General features: G+C 48.0%; 1 long non-coding RNA gene across 1 annotated transcript in view; it reads right to left on the reverse strand.

The window, feature by feature from the left end:
• LOC146050438 (uncharacterized) overlaps positions 1-13,034 on the reverse strand; it is a 43,608-nt gene extending 30,574 nt beyond the window's left edge. The window contains exon 1 of the long non-coding RNA XR_014466309.1: positions 12,924-13,034. This is a non-coding gene — a long non-coding RNA (uncharacterized LOC146050438). The remainder of the gene's footprint in view (positions 1-12,923) is intronic.
• Positions 13,035-13,833: the final 799 nt, after the last annotated feature.

The following is a 13,833-nucleotide window of genomic DNA, read 5'->3' on the forward strand; positions in this document are numbered from 1 at the left end:
AATATGAACACTTTAGAAGGTTCCATGCGGTGTGTGTGTTACTTTGTCAAAAATAAAATAGCACTAATAAAGTTATCTTAGAAACGTTCTGCAAAGCTTTCTTAAACATTTCACAGCTATCGCCATAAATAGTGAATATACTAATAATTCAAGATTTATTTAATGTCTGCAATAGGCATGGAGTGGGTTAAACATTCAAGGCTGTTGTGTGACCTAGGGAAGCATGTGACTAGGGGGTCCAATAAGGACTTATGGAAGGGCAGTGTTAGCTGGGATATCAGTGCAGGAAAGGGAGGAGTCTTCCTCTCTTTCCTGAAAGTTTTCCCGCCCTTCCTCCCTTGTGTTGTTATGGTTGGGTGGGTGTTTAATTGTGTTGGCTCATAGGTGGGAAAGAATGGCAGGTTAATAGAATTAGTTCTTATTCAAATGATGATGCTACGTATATTTTTGATTTTCGGTGCGCTCGCCTCTAATTGGCTTAGGCCTTCGCTGGATCACTCGCTCGGGGACAGCGACCCCACCCTAATCTAGCTTAAAAGTGCTAAAATAAATCAGCTAACAATTTCTGCCAAACCTTAAGGTGCCCACACACGCACCGATTCCGACGGTGCGATACTATGCGATGGGGTGCGCGCTCCCATGGCACCTCATCGCACAGTACAAAAAGTATGTGCTGCACATACTTTTTGTACTAGCTTTTTATCGCATAGCATCGCATGCACAAGGCATACGATGTGATGCTATGTGTGCTAGTTAGGCACAGAACGCACGCCAGGATCGATGCGTCTGTGGGCACCTTAAGTCTCCGAGTCTTTATTTCAGGTTTAGTTTGTAAGTTTTGAAATGTGAAAGTATATACATGCTAGAGGTCACACACATCAGATGCTAGGATGTTTAATTAAAAGTGCTTAAATTAAAATACATCCAATTCATCAAACATTTATGAAGTATCCGTGGTGGGAGAGGAAACATAAGAGGGATTTATAAACAATTCATTCATCGATTGCAAATGTAAGTAGAAAAGAATAATATATATATATATATATATCAGGAAGGACAGAAAATATATCTAAAGCTGTGTACACACGGGGGCGATAGGGGCTGAAATTGCTGGAAATATGGTCGCTGGCGACCATATTGCCAGTGATGGGAGTGTGCCCCGGTGATAAATCGCCGGGTGCACGCTCCCGTTTTTAGCCCCGTTGTAATCGCTGGTTACCTCTGCGGCACCGCCCGGCAGAGGTTCTCTTTCATCAGCGACCATCTCTGGTCGCTGATGAAAAGGAGAAACTGAGCAATATATTGCTAAAGGTGCATACACACGGGGGGGGAGATATATTGCTAGCAATATATTGCTGAGCAATATATTGCTCAGTGTCTCCTTTTCATCAGTGACCAGAGATGGTCGCTGATGAAAAGGAACCTCTGCTGGGGAAGCCGCAGAGGTAATTAGCTGGTTGCAGGAGCTTGCTCCTGCAACCAGCGATTACAATGGGGCAGAAAACGGGAGCGCGCACCCGGCGATTTATCGCCGGGGCACACTTCCATCACTGGCAATATGGTCGCCTGCGACCATATTCCCAGCGATTATAGCCCATATCGCCCCCGTGTATACACAGCTTTAGCCATATATTGCTAGCAATATATGGCTGAGCAATATATCTCCCCGTGTGTGTGTCCACCTTTACTTTCCAAACCATCCCGAAACGGCCGGGAGGCTTTCTAAAATCGGGTCCACCTCCTGGCCCTCCGGGAAGGTAGGCAAGTCTTCCACTTTTCCCCGCACTCCCCTTACCTGCAGCACCAAGTCCGGGATTTTGCGGGTTCACGACAAAGAGACGAGGCTAAAATGACACGAATCGCATCATTTTGCATGACTTTAGCCCCTCCCCCAATCTGTGGACCCAGGAATTGCTGCGTTTGATTGGCATGGGGGTTTGCTGACATCAGCCAAGTCCCGCCCCTCCTGGCAGCAGTATCTGGTCTCCTTTCCGGGCTTCTCCCGGAGAGGAGAGAAAAAAATCGTTAAGTATGACATTTACTGTATAACACAATAACAGATTCATTGCATTACAGTTAAAATATTAGCATCATACAGTATGTTACCAGTCCATCAACATGACTAAACAACATAAAAATAATGTCAGCGCTGGGGGCTGTGCGTACCGGAATGAAGCAAAACTTAAATTGCTCTGTTTTGCCTCCTCCCCGCCCCCAATGACACACCACTGCTCCACCTCCCCACCCCTGTGTGACATCAGCAACCCAGCTTATTGCCAGGTCGCTGAGGGAAGCTTCTCCTGGCAAATGCCGGATCGCTGTAGGGGCAGAGCAGTGTCCAAATCCTGGTGCGACCTGGCACTTGGGAGGTGTAGAAGGTATCTCAGTGCAGGTTTTAGTGATATTCAGGCTTCAGCACAGGTGTTTAAATCAAAATAGCTGAAGTACTAATTTAATAACCTGTGCTAAAGCCTGGATATCACGGAAACCTGGAGTTAGTGTGCCTTGAGGACTGTGGGTCGCTTAGACACGGATCACTCCGTGTGTATAACTTGAGCGACGGCAATGCGCGGGTCTGCGTAAGCACCGTCTTTTCTGCTAGATCATGGATCTTTGCCTATACACAATAGGCAAAGCCCCACTCTGCACAGATTGCTCAGCACATATCACGGTGTGTGCTGAGCGATCTTGCTTAAGCCATCACTAAGCACGGGCTTATAGTCAGTAATCAGATTGCTGTCATTTTTCTAGTACACTATATAAAATGAAAGCAGCCGTTTGATTTGTCGCTGAGGTTCTGACTGCCCTTTTGTAAACGTCCTATCAATTTTCAAATACGCTCCTGAAACATCACTTTAAACACTCTCCACACATGATACATAATAACCACACTGGTACATGCTATAGATGTATACACACCTGTGTTCTGTGATAATCAGGTGACAAAAGGTCTCAGTCATTAGAGATAAACACAAATTGCAATGTCCACATTACTAGTTTCAAAGCTGCTAATTAGATGGAGAAATTGATTTTACAATAGGATGTAAGGCCTGTTCCTCTGGGAACTCCCCGTCTGTTTTCTGTAGCCAGAAATAACATTCCTCAGGGAAGCAATATTGCAGTAATAAGCAGAGACAGGAAGTCAACACCTGAGGCAAAAGGGACAGGTACGGTGAATTCATTATCAGCCAGAAAAGTGTCTAATGCAATAAATTCATTAAGTGAAACATTATGTGAGTGGTTATACAAAAGTATTCTAGAATATTTAAAAAGTTAATCACACAAATAGGAGCTTTCTATATAACTGGAAGGAGCCAAACAGGTTCTTAAGCGATAGTTTTGAATGAATAATCACAAATCTTTAAAGGTCACTACCACTGCACCCGGGTAGTGACATCACTGTAAATCCATATTATGTTACACAAATAATAGATAGGAGCACAGAGAATATGCTGCAACCCTCAGGCAAGGGCGTAACTACCATAGGTGCAGGGGGTGCAGCTGCTATGGGACCCAGAGCTGAGAGGGGCCCACTTTGCCTGTCAAAGTATCATGTGTTGTACACATTTTCAGCATTAGGTGATAAATAGGGGCCCTTACAAACTTTTGCTATGGGGCCCACATGTATCTAGTTAGGCCACTGCCCTCAGGCATTCCCCACCACAATCCTCAACTAACAGTCCAGATTATCTGGATATCCAGGCTTCAGCACAGATGACTTAATTAGTACTTCAGCTATTTTGAATTTAAATACCAGTGCTGAAGCAGTGCTGGATCGTTTGGTCTACAACAACTAGGTCGACGTGGGTCTAGGCCGACATGGTTCTAGGCCGACATGGGTCTAGGTCGACATGGGTTTTTTCACTGCTTTTTGACCAGAATGTCAACACAGTCGACATGGACACAGTTTGAAGTGCACCGCTTCGCTCGCTTTTCTTCGGGCGCGGTGCCTCACTGCGCTCGGCACACTATTTTATTCTCCCACCACGCCCTAGTGGATGGTAGGGCATAAAATACCGCCTGTCGGCACATGTTGGCTCAAAAAACATTGAAAAACCCCATGTCGACCTTTTGACTGTCAACCTAGCCCATGTCGACCTAATGTCATGTCGTTGGGTACAGATGATACTCTAGGCTTAGCTACAATTACCAAGAAGAAGGCCCATCCAAAGGCCGAAACGCGTTGGTGAGAAGCAGACACCACAAGCGAAAAATCCCTTCACAAAACCAGCAGAGCGAGACGGCGCATCCCGTCAAACCCGCTGAACCCAGAAACCAACAGCTGGAGAAGACGCGGTAGACCCCTACAAGCGCTGCAGACGGAGAACAACGCTGACGTAGCGAGGCAACCAGGAGTGGAGCCAGACGACCCGGGCATCGGAGCGGGGCAAGGTGAGTATTGCGGCACTGTCGGCAAAGGCAGCGAGCGGCCAGGTGCTCTACAGCACCTCCCGCTGTGCACCCCTTATGTCAGAGGAACCACGCACACCCCCCCAGAGGTAGGCAACCGGCGCAGCAAACCCCGGGCGAGCGGCACTGTAGAAGGCCACCAAAGGAGGTGTGGCACACAGTCTTTCCTCCGGTTCCAAGCACCGAACCCTGACCCGCCAACACCAGCCCTGCACCTGGTCACACCTGCACACCCAACTGGGGACACAAGGAACATCCTCCTACCAGCAACATCCGCCCGCACAGCTCCCGTGGACCCTAGCCCAACAACATCAGAACGGGCATAGCACTAGGGAGAGGCATTGAGAGGAACACATGCCACATCCAGGGCCGGTGCAAGGTTTCTTGGCACCCTAGGCAAATTGTCAGCGCACCTCCCCCCCCCACTAGTCGGGGGACTACAGATAGGCTGTGGGAGGGGGGGATATGGTTAGGCTGCAGGGAGGGTGGGTTTGTCAATTAACAGGGGGGGTTGCAGTTAGGTATGCTGTGGGGCAGGTGGTACGCTTTAGGTGGTGGACACAGGGGTTAAGTTTATGAACTAGCATGGAAGGTTAGGGTCATGCTGTGGGGGGATGGTTAGGGTTAGGTTGGAACGGCAACAGAACTATTGGGGCTCGGTACACTAATATCTGTACCCCCCACCCCCCCAACCTTGACATACATACTTGACATACACATTAATAGTGTGTGTATAAATATATATATATATATATATATATATATATATATATATATATATATATATATATATATATATATATATAGATAGATATAAATAATATACACACACATATAGATACTTAGAAATATACATGCACATATAGATATCTCTATCTACAGTATATGTCCAAGTCAGCCGGCAGCACTATATGAATGAACTGGCTCCGGTGCCAGGAAGGAGGGGACTCACCACAGCCGGGAAGTCTATGCTTCCTGGGAGGGTCCATGCTGTGGCCAGGCTGCAGGTGGCTTCTCTGCGCTTGGAAAAAACCTGAGCCCAGCGCTGACGGGAGACTGTAGTCTCACAGCCAACTTGCTGGGCGCCGTGCAGGCTCAGCTCTACTCCTCCTCGGCTCCGGCGGCAGCAAGAGCCGGTCAGCGGTATGACCGGAGTGACACCTCATGCAGCTGCGCCAGTTAGAGGGTATGGGGCGGGGGGAGGAAGTCTGGAGGAGGTGGTTGCTGCAGCCGGCATGTGAGTACCGGCGAATCGCGGGACTCTTCTGGTGGTGCCGGGAGGGAGGATAAACAGAGGGGGGTGGATGTGCGGGAGAGGAAGGGCTGAGCTGTACTACTAATAGTTTATACTATCGGCAGCGTGCGGTGCCGCCCTCCAGAGGGCACCGCCCTAGGCAAATGCCTAGAGCTGCCTAATGGTAGCTCCGGCCCTGGCCACATCTTCACCCCAAAAGAGGACCGCCTTTAACCCAACCCCCCACCCCAGACCCAAAGGACCCCCCAACCTCCCGAACTTATCAACCCCATCCACACACCCAATATACCCACCTGCTATTGTGCACAACTGTATTCATTTATGTATTTCTATGCTGCCAGCATTGTTTTGGGTAATTGATACAACTCAGTGACTACAAATAGCGTGCTAGTTTTGGTAATTGTAGCTAAGCCTAGAATATCATCTGTATCCAATCATATTGTTTATTTATCCACAGTAAAGCAATTATTTGTTCACATTAACACCAAGCCTCTGTCATTTATCATCCACACCACATATGAAAAAGGAGCGGAGCGCAGCACAAATACCAATCTAAGAATTTGCCCACTACAAGCCGTATAGGTCAAAACGGCAGGTGCTGCAGCTAGCACCAACCGAGTACAGTGCGCGGATAAACCCCTATTTACTAATGTCATGTCGACCTAGAGGCGTCGACCCAATGCTTGTCGACCTAATGACTGTATCCCGCCCATACAGGTTTCGATTTTAGCGTGCTGTGTGATTTTGGCACTTGTATGGGATGAGATGCAATGTACTGTACTGTGCGATGCAATGTACTGTATGATGTGATGCGATTTTAGCCTTTTTTTTATTATATAATGACCTTATGGTCACTAGATACATCACATCGCATCGCACTGTACTACAAAAGTGATGCGATGTAGCACAAAAAGAACTGCCTGCACATACTTTTTGTGCTATACAATATCGCACTCGCTGGGACGCGCATCGCATCCCCACAGATATACGGTGCGATTCTAACCACATGCGATGCGTTTTGAACTTAAAAGTTCAAAACGCATGCGATATTCGCAACGTGTATGGGCACCTTAAAACCTGCACTATAAAGACCAGTACACACGGGGTGATAACATCAGACTAGAGATGTGCGGCGGCCGCTTTTTCGGGTTTTGGTTTTGGATCTGGATCTCCCTTCGTGTTTTGGATCTGGATTGGTTTTGGCAAAACCACCCTTGCGGGTTTTGGATCTGGATTTTTATGAAAAAATGCTAAAAATGGCTGAAATACCAGAATTTGGGCCTGTTTTTGCCCCTAAAGTATTATAACCTCAATAACATTAGTTTCTGCTCATTTCTAGTCAATTTTGATCACTTCACAGCTCACAAAATTGTTTTAATTTACTGTAGCTGGGCCAAAAGGGTATACCGAGGTAGCTGGATGACTAACCTTAAGGTGCCCACACACTAGAAAGATCTGCGATCTTAAGATGTGCGCATAAATTAGCCTTCAAATCTTTTGTCCGATCTGGACAAAAGATTTCAGGCAAGCGCACATCTTTACCAAAGATTTTTCTTAAGATCCCGTGTGCGTTCCTATGGATCTTTTGTTAAATCTTCTGATCTTTTGTGCAGCACGTAAGATCAGAAGATTTAGCAAAAGATCCACGGGAGCGAGCATCGGCCGATTTTCGACCGATTATCGGTAAATATCGGCCCAAAAATCGTTCTAGTGTGTGGGCACCTTTACACTTCCAACCTGGCAGAGCGGCACTGCAGGGGCAGACAGGGTGGCAGTTTAATAAACTACCCCAAAAAAAGAGAAATGCTCCAAAGAGCAAAAAATACAAAGAGGTGCAAGAGGAAATTGTCCTTGTTTCCGTTGTTTGATTGTACTACCAGAAGGGCTACCATCATACTGAGACGCTGTACCATCAGTCAGAAACAAAGGCCAAGGCTTAGCCTTTCCTTCCCACTGCTTGTGGCGAATGGCATATTGCCAATGTTATGCTTCTCTGTAGGTAACTTTACCTGTTTGGATTTTGTATGGACCTTTGTAAAATGACATTTCTGCTTTGATTTCACATGGCCTCTAGGCCTTTGACCATCGGCCTTGTCATGACTGGTGGTAGCAGCTTCAGCACTTCTATCAGGTTGCTGATCTCCCACTATTTCCTCCTCCATCATCCTCCAAAAATGTGTTTTTATTTCATTTATTACTTTTATTTTTCTTATTTTACACTGGACACTGCCCCTGGACACTGGACACTGCCCGTTACACTGGACACTGGATACAGCCCATCACACTGGATACAGCCTATCACACTGGACACTGGATACAGCCCGTCACCCTGGACACAGCCCCTGGACAATGGAGACAGCCCCTGGGCAGCTCCTGTACACTGGACACAGCTGTCACACTAGAAGTCACACTGGACACTGGATACAGCCCATCACCCTGGACACAGCCCCTGGACAATGGACACAGCCCCTGGGCACAGCTCCTGTACACTGGACACAGCTGTCACACTGGACACTGCCCCTGAACACAGGCCGTCACATTGGACACTGGATACAGGCCGTCACCCTGGACACAGCTCCTGTACACTGGACACAGCCGTCAAACTGGAGACTGGACACAGCCCCTGGGCACAGCTCCTGTACACTGGACACAGCCATCACACTGGACACTGGATACAGCCCATCACCCTGGACACAGCCCCTGGACAATGGACACAGCCCCTGGGCACAGCTCCTGTACACTGGACACAGCCGTCACACTGGACACTGCCGCTGGACACAGGCTGTCACACTGGACACAGGCCGTCTCCCTGGACACAGCCCCATGACAATGGAGACAGCCCCTGGACATAGCTCCTGTACACTACACAGCTGTCACACTGGACACTGGATACAGCCCGTCACCCTGGACACAGCCCCTGGACAATGGACACAGCCCCTGGGCACAGCTCCTGTACACTGGACACAGCCGTCACACTGGACACTGCCGCTGGACACAGGCCGTCACCCTGGACACAGCTCCTGTACACTGGACACAGCCGTCAAACTGGACACTGGACACAGCCATCACACTGGACACTGCCGCTGGACACAGGCTGTCACCCTGGACACTGGATACAGTCCGTCACCCTGGACACAGCCCCTGGACAATGGACACAGCCTCTGGACACAGCTCCTGTACACTGAACACAGCCGTCACACTGGACACTGCACCTGGACACAGGCCATCACCCTGGACACAGCCCCTGTCACACTGGCCAATGCACCCTGTACACTGAACACAGCCCCTGCACACTGGACTTGTGTACAGTCAGCAGCCCCTGATCGAGTGAGCACTGCAGCACCAAACAAAAGCGCACAGCACAGAGCACAGATCCCAACCACCCTCTTCCCTCTCCTATAATGGAGTGAAGATGGCGGGGCGCGCGTGCGTCTTATATAGAATCCAGATCCCGCGAGAATCCGACAGCGCGATGATGACGTTTTGCCTCGTTTTCGGTCCGGAATTCAGACGGGAACTTCAGAGTCGGCTCGGATCCCGCCTCGGATCGTGATGTTCGGGTGGGTTCGGATCTCAAAGATCCGGACCCGCTCATCTCTACATCAGACTAACTTTCCTCCAACCATCCAACTAGTTGGTTGGATGGAATAAAAACCTGGTACTGGATAGGAGCAAATGTAATTTGTAATTAAGTCATTTGTTTCCCAATTTGGAAAATGGACAACAACTGTCACTCAGACAATGTACTGTAGTTGGACCTATTTCATTTAAACCGTTTCACTGAATGTTTTTGTCCAATTCTCCTGAGTTTGTGAGCAAATTGCTTATTGGCATTTGCCCCCATACAGTTCCAGATTTTCAGTCCAACCAACCAACTAGTTGGATGGTTGGAGGAAAGTTGGTCTTTTGAGTGTCCAGCATAATTCTAAAGGTGGCCATACACACGCAGATTTATCTTGAGATCTGGCTGGTTGGATCAAAAACATGGTTATGGATGAGAGCAAATGACAGTTGACCATTTGCTTGGAAATGCTGGAAAACTGACAAACTGTCACTCATCCATAACCATGTTTTTGTTCCAACCAGCCAGATCTGAAGATAAATCTTACTAGTGTATGGGCACCTTTAGTGATCTGAGGAGATCACTTAGAAATTAAGCACACATGGTCCCATGTGTATACCATACTTGCCTACTTTTGAAAGGCAGTTTGAGGGAGATTTGCACCGAGCGCACGCACCATTGAAGGGGCGTGTCATGTTTCAACCAAAGGGTATATATATATATATATATATATATATATATATATATACACACACACAATTTATAAAACTTTAAGTGCCCCTTGTAGGAATACACAGGCAGGCAGACAGCTAGTGGATTACTGGGCACATGTCCATGACAGGACAGGACATGAGGGGTGGAGCAGGTATTGGGTGCCAGTAGGGGGTGGTGGGAGAGAGGAACAACAGTAATAGATCATGAAGCGGGCTTAGTGGGTGGGGGAGCTGTACGTTGGTTAGACTTACTACTGCAGCTGCCCCTCCTTACACTGCTGAGTCTGACACTCGTGCTCCCGCTGCCCGGCTCTCCTGGTCCTTCCTGCCGCTGCCGCACCTCGTTCTCCCTCTCCGTTGCCTCTCCTCCTAGCACTCTCGCTCAAGCTGCTGCTGCCGCCGCCACTCTTGTTCCTGTTCCTGCTGCCGCACCACATAGATTCTCCGCACCACGTAGAGCCCCGCGGTGTCAGGCATTCAAATATCGTGAGGGACATAAGGACAGCACAACTTCGCGCACGCAAGCCCGTCCCCAGAACATCGCGGTCGCGCATGCGCAGTCAGGTTTTTTATGGAATGGGACAAAAACCGGGAGGAACCGAGGGGTTTGCGGGGGAGCGGGAGGATGATTGAAAAACCGGGACCCTCCCGCTAAATGCGGGAGGGTAGGCAACCCTGGTGTATACCTCCCCAGCAATGGCTATGTGCGGTCCACACATCGCAATTGCCAGACTAGATCTTGACTGAATGCTGTCAAAATCTAGTCAGATCACCAGTTTTCTCTCTAGAGAACACTGACCCGCACAGATCGCTCAGCAGACAGCGGTGGTGCATCACGTGTGCTTAAGCACATTGCTCAGCATGGGGCACCCGTCACCCTGTGTGTACAGGCCTTTAGCATGCCTTCAGGACCAAGGTTGGGAATGCCTGCTTTATAGGCTAACATTCCACGATCAGTGCCATATGAAGGGTTCCCAACAACCCAGGATCTTAACTACCAAAACACCTGCTCCTGTCAGAGTTTGATGGGATCACTATTGGTCAACAGGCCATAGGTGGACACATGAAAAAGATTGACACAAGAATAGGTCGACATAGAAAAGGTCCGCTTGAGTTTTTCATGTGTTTTGTTTTTTTCAAAATAGGACTTTTTTCATCCAAGTAGACATAGTTAGATAAGAATAGTGTGCCCGAAGCATGGTGCGCAGAGCCAGCTAAACGAGGGGACGCAGTAAACTTACACCATAAATGGAAGTGTAAAAGTGTAAAAGAAAAATATATGAAGAAATGCCATGCATTTATTTTACATGTTGTTTATGGCAGGGGTTCTCAAACTCAATCCTCAAGTACCCCCATATTTTCTAGATCACACTGCAGGTGCACAGGTGCACTCATTACTGACTGACACATTGCAAGATCCACAGGTGGAGCTGATTACTTCACCTGTGATTCTACGTGGAGACCGGGAAAGTGTGCACTGTTGGGGGTACTTGGGGACCGAGGTTGAGAACCACTGGTTTATGGCACATTTACCCTTAGTATTCTGAGTATCAGAAACACACCAGCCAATGGGCCTAATTCAGACCTGCAATTACTTGTGAAAATGAACCAGATCAGTAAATAGCTGTAAATCCATTTGCAAGTCGCTCAGCGTGGAAGGATTTTTCCAGTGTGCGCAGTCTGTGCGTAGCCCAGGACTTACTCGTGACATAGAAACCGTTACACACCTTCCCCTACAATTTCTGGGCACACCTGCATTTTCCCTGACACTCCCAGAAACACCCACAAACGCCGGCTTCCTGTCAATCAACTGGCTTACGGCCAGCGATAAAAAATAAATAAGCAAGTTTTTATCACAGGACGGCCTCGTGCATGCAGACTATGGGCCGTACGCATACACAGTCTATCAATTATCACTCGGCCTGCACATTCGCAGCCATGCAATCTGGTCTGAATAACCCCCAATGTTGCAAGCGCTCTGGCATAGTATACACTGCATCGGTCAGACATGAAAGGCCCGGGCCAAGAACCACTTGCTGCAGAAGGCACACAGTTATTAAGTGCAGTACAAAGAAAAACACACCTATATTTGTGGTGACTTTAAGGGTGCATCTCCTCTCCAGCAGTGCATTGGCAACCATGCTTGTTCCAGTGGACATCTCTACTGAGCATGTTCGAGTAACAGCCACTGCGCTATTTTCCTGGGGATTTCCACCTGCAACGTTAGATTCTGGAGGGGTATGTATATTTATATGGGTGCAGGCTATGCGGAGTGGGTCCCTCCTGCACCACAAACCATGCAGCCTTCATAGATATACCAATGGTCCCAAGCCTTGTATAAGGGCGTACAGATGTTTTTACACATCAAAAACACATATTTGCACCAGACCTGAGATGTGATATATACTAGTTCTCACACACTCACCTATACATCTGTGTCCTCTGGAAGTCACTCTGTTGCCCTGCTAGACTCATTGTAAAATGCGATCCTATCACCTGAATGTATTGTCTCCCGCTCACAAGGACAGGGCTCTGAAAGGAGAGTATCTCTGCAATGTGATGCCCCGGGGGGGTCTGAGCATGCGCGGTTAGTGCTGCTCCCCCGCCGACCCCGCTACCGCCACCTCAGAATGGCGGTAGCCCAGGGATGTGAAGCACTGCTGCCAACTGTTGATACATGTGGCGGTGCAGGAGGGCCTGCTGCGGTCCCTACCTGTAGGGACCCCAATAGTGATACTATTTGCGGCTAACCGTTTTAGATGGATTTAGCCATAAATATTGAATGATAATTGGGCCCCTAACGGAGGTGTAAGGTTGGGCTGCAGGAAGGTAAGGTTACAGATAGGGGGGGTGAGAATATTTGCCACCCAGATGCCATCATTCTGTGCATTGGGATGCCACTCTCAGTCTTCTGATTACCGGCATCCCAATGTCACGATCCTGTCTACCCTCATGTTATTCTGATAACCTGCTTAGCACTTACCTTAGGTTGCATTGTAGTCAGAGTGTCCCCAGACTTGCTCCATTCAGATTGCATCTGCACTGCCTTCAGTGAGGGTCTGAGTGCTGCTGCCTCACTGATTGCACACCTGTGGAGGTCCCGGTCTACAGCAGTGATTACAGACTGTTAACTCATTGAGTGCCTGGTTGCTAAAGTAATGCAAGCACCTTCTGTTTTACACTGCATGTATCCTGCAGTGTTCTCTCCATTATAGGCACAGAGTCCAGATGTGACATCCTTCTCATCTGTCCTGTAGTAGTAGTCACTTACTTCTGTTGGCAATTGGTTCCGGAATCCATATCTAGTATCAGGGCCGTTTCTAGAATAATTCGGCTCCCAGTGCGGAACAGTTAACACAAGCTTACGGTTGACATGGTCGACACTGAAAAGATCGACATGGGTTTTTCACATTTTTGGTGTCTATGTCGACATGGACACTATATAAGTGTGCCGCATCCTCTCGTATGGCACGCCATGCTTTGGGCAGGATTATATTCTCACTCTGTGCCCACTTGGATAGTAAAGTATGGACCAAGTAATCTACACAAACAAAACATGAAAAACTGGTGTCAACCTTTTGAGTGTTGACCATGTCGACCTGCTTGTGTCAACCTAGACATTTTCGACCCAGGAACCGGATACCTCATGCTTTGTGACTCTCCCTGACCTTTCTTGGGCAGTTGGCAGGTACGGTATGTTTTCTCTCCACTGTGGGGGGAAATCACACGTACATGATTGCTGGAAACCCTGCACAGAAACTACAATGTTGAAAAAAAAAACCATCAAACTTAAATAAACATAAGCCTGCAAAGGCAACAATGATGATTAGCCAAATTAATAGCCGATTACCAGGCAGTGCCTTGTAAATAAGGTGAAGTAAAAATATTTTAAA

This window comes from Crinia signifera, chromosome 12 (assembly GCF_055691185.1).
Source record: "Crinia signifera chromosome 12, ASM5569118v1, whole genome shotgun sequence".
Classification (NCBI taxonomy): domain Eukaryota; kingdom Metazoa; phylum Chordata; class Amphibia; order Anura; family Myobatrachidae; genus Crinia; species Crinia signifera.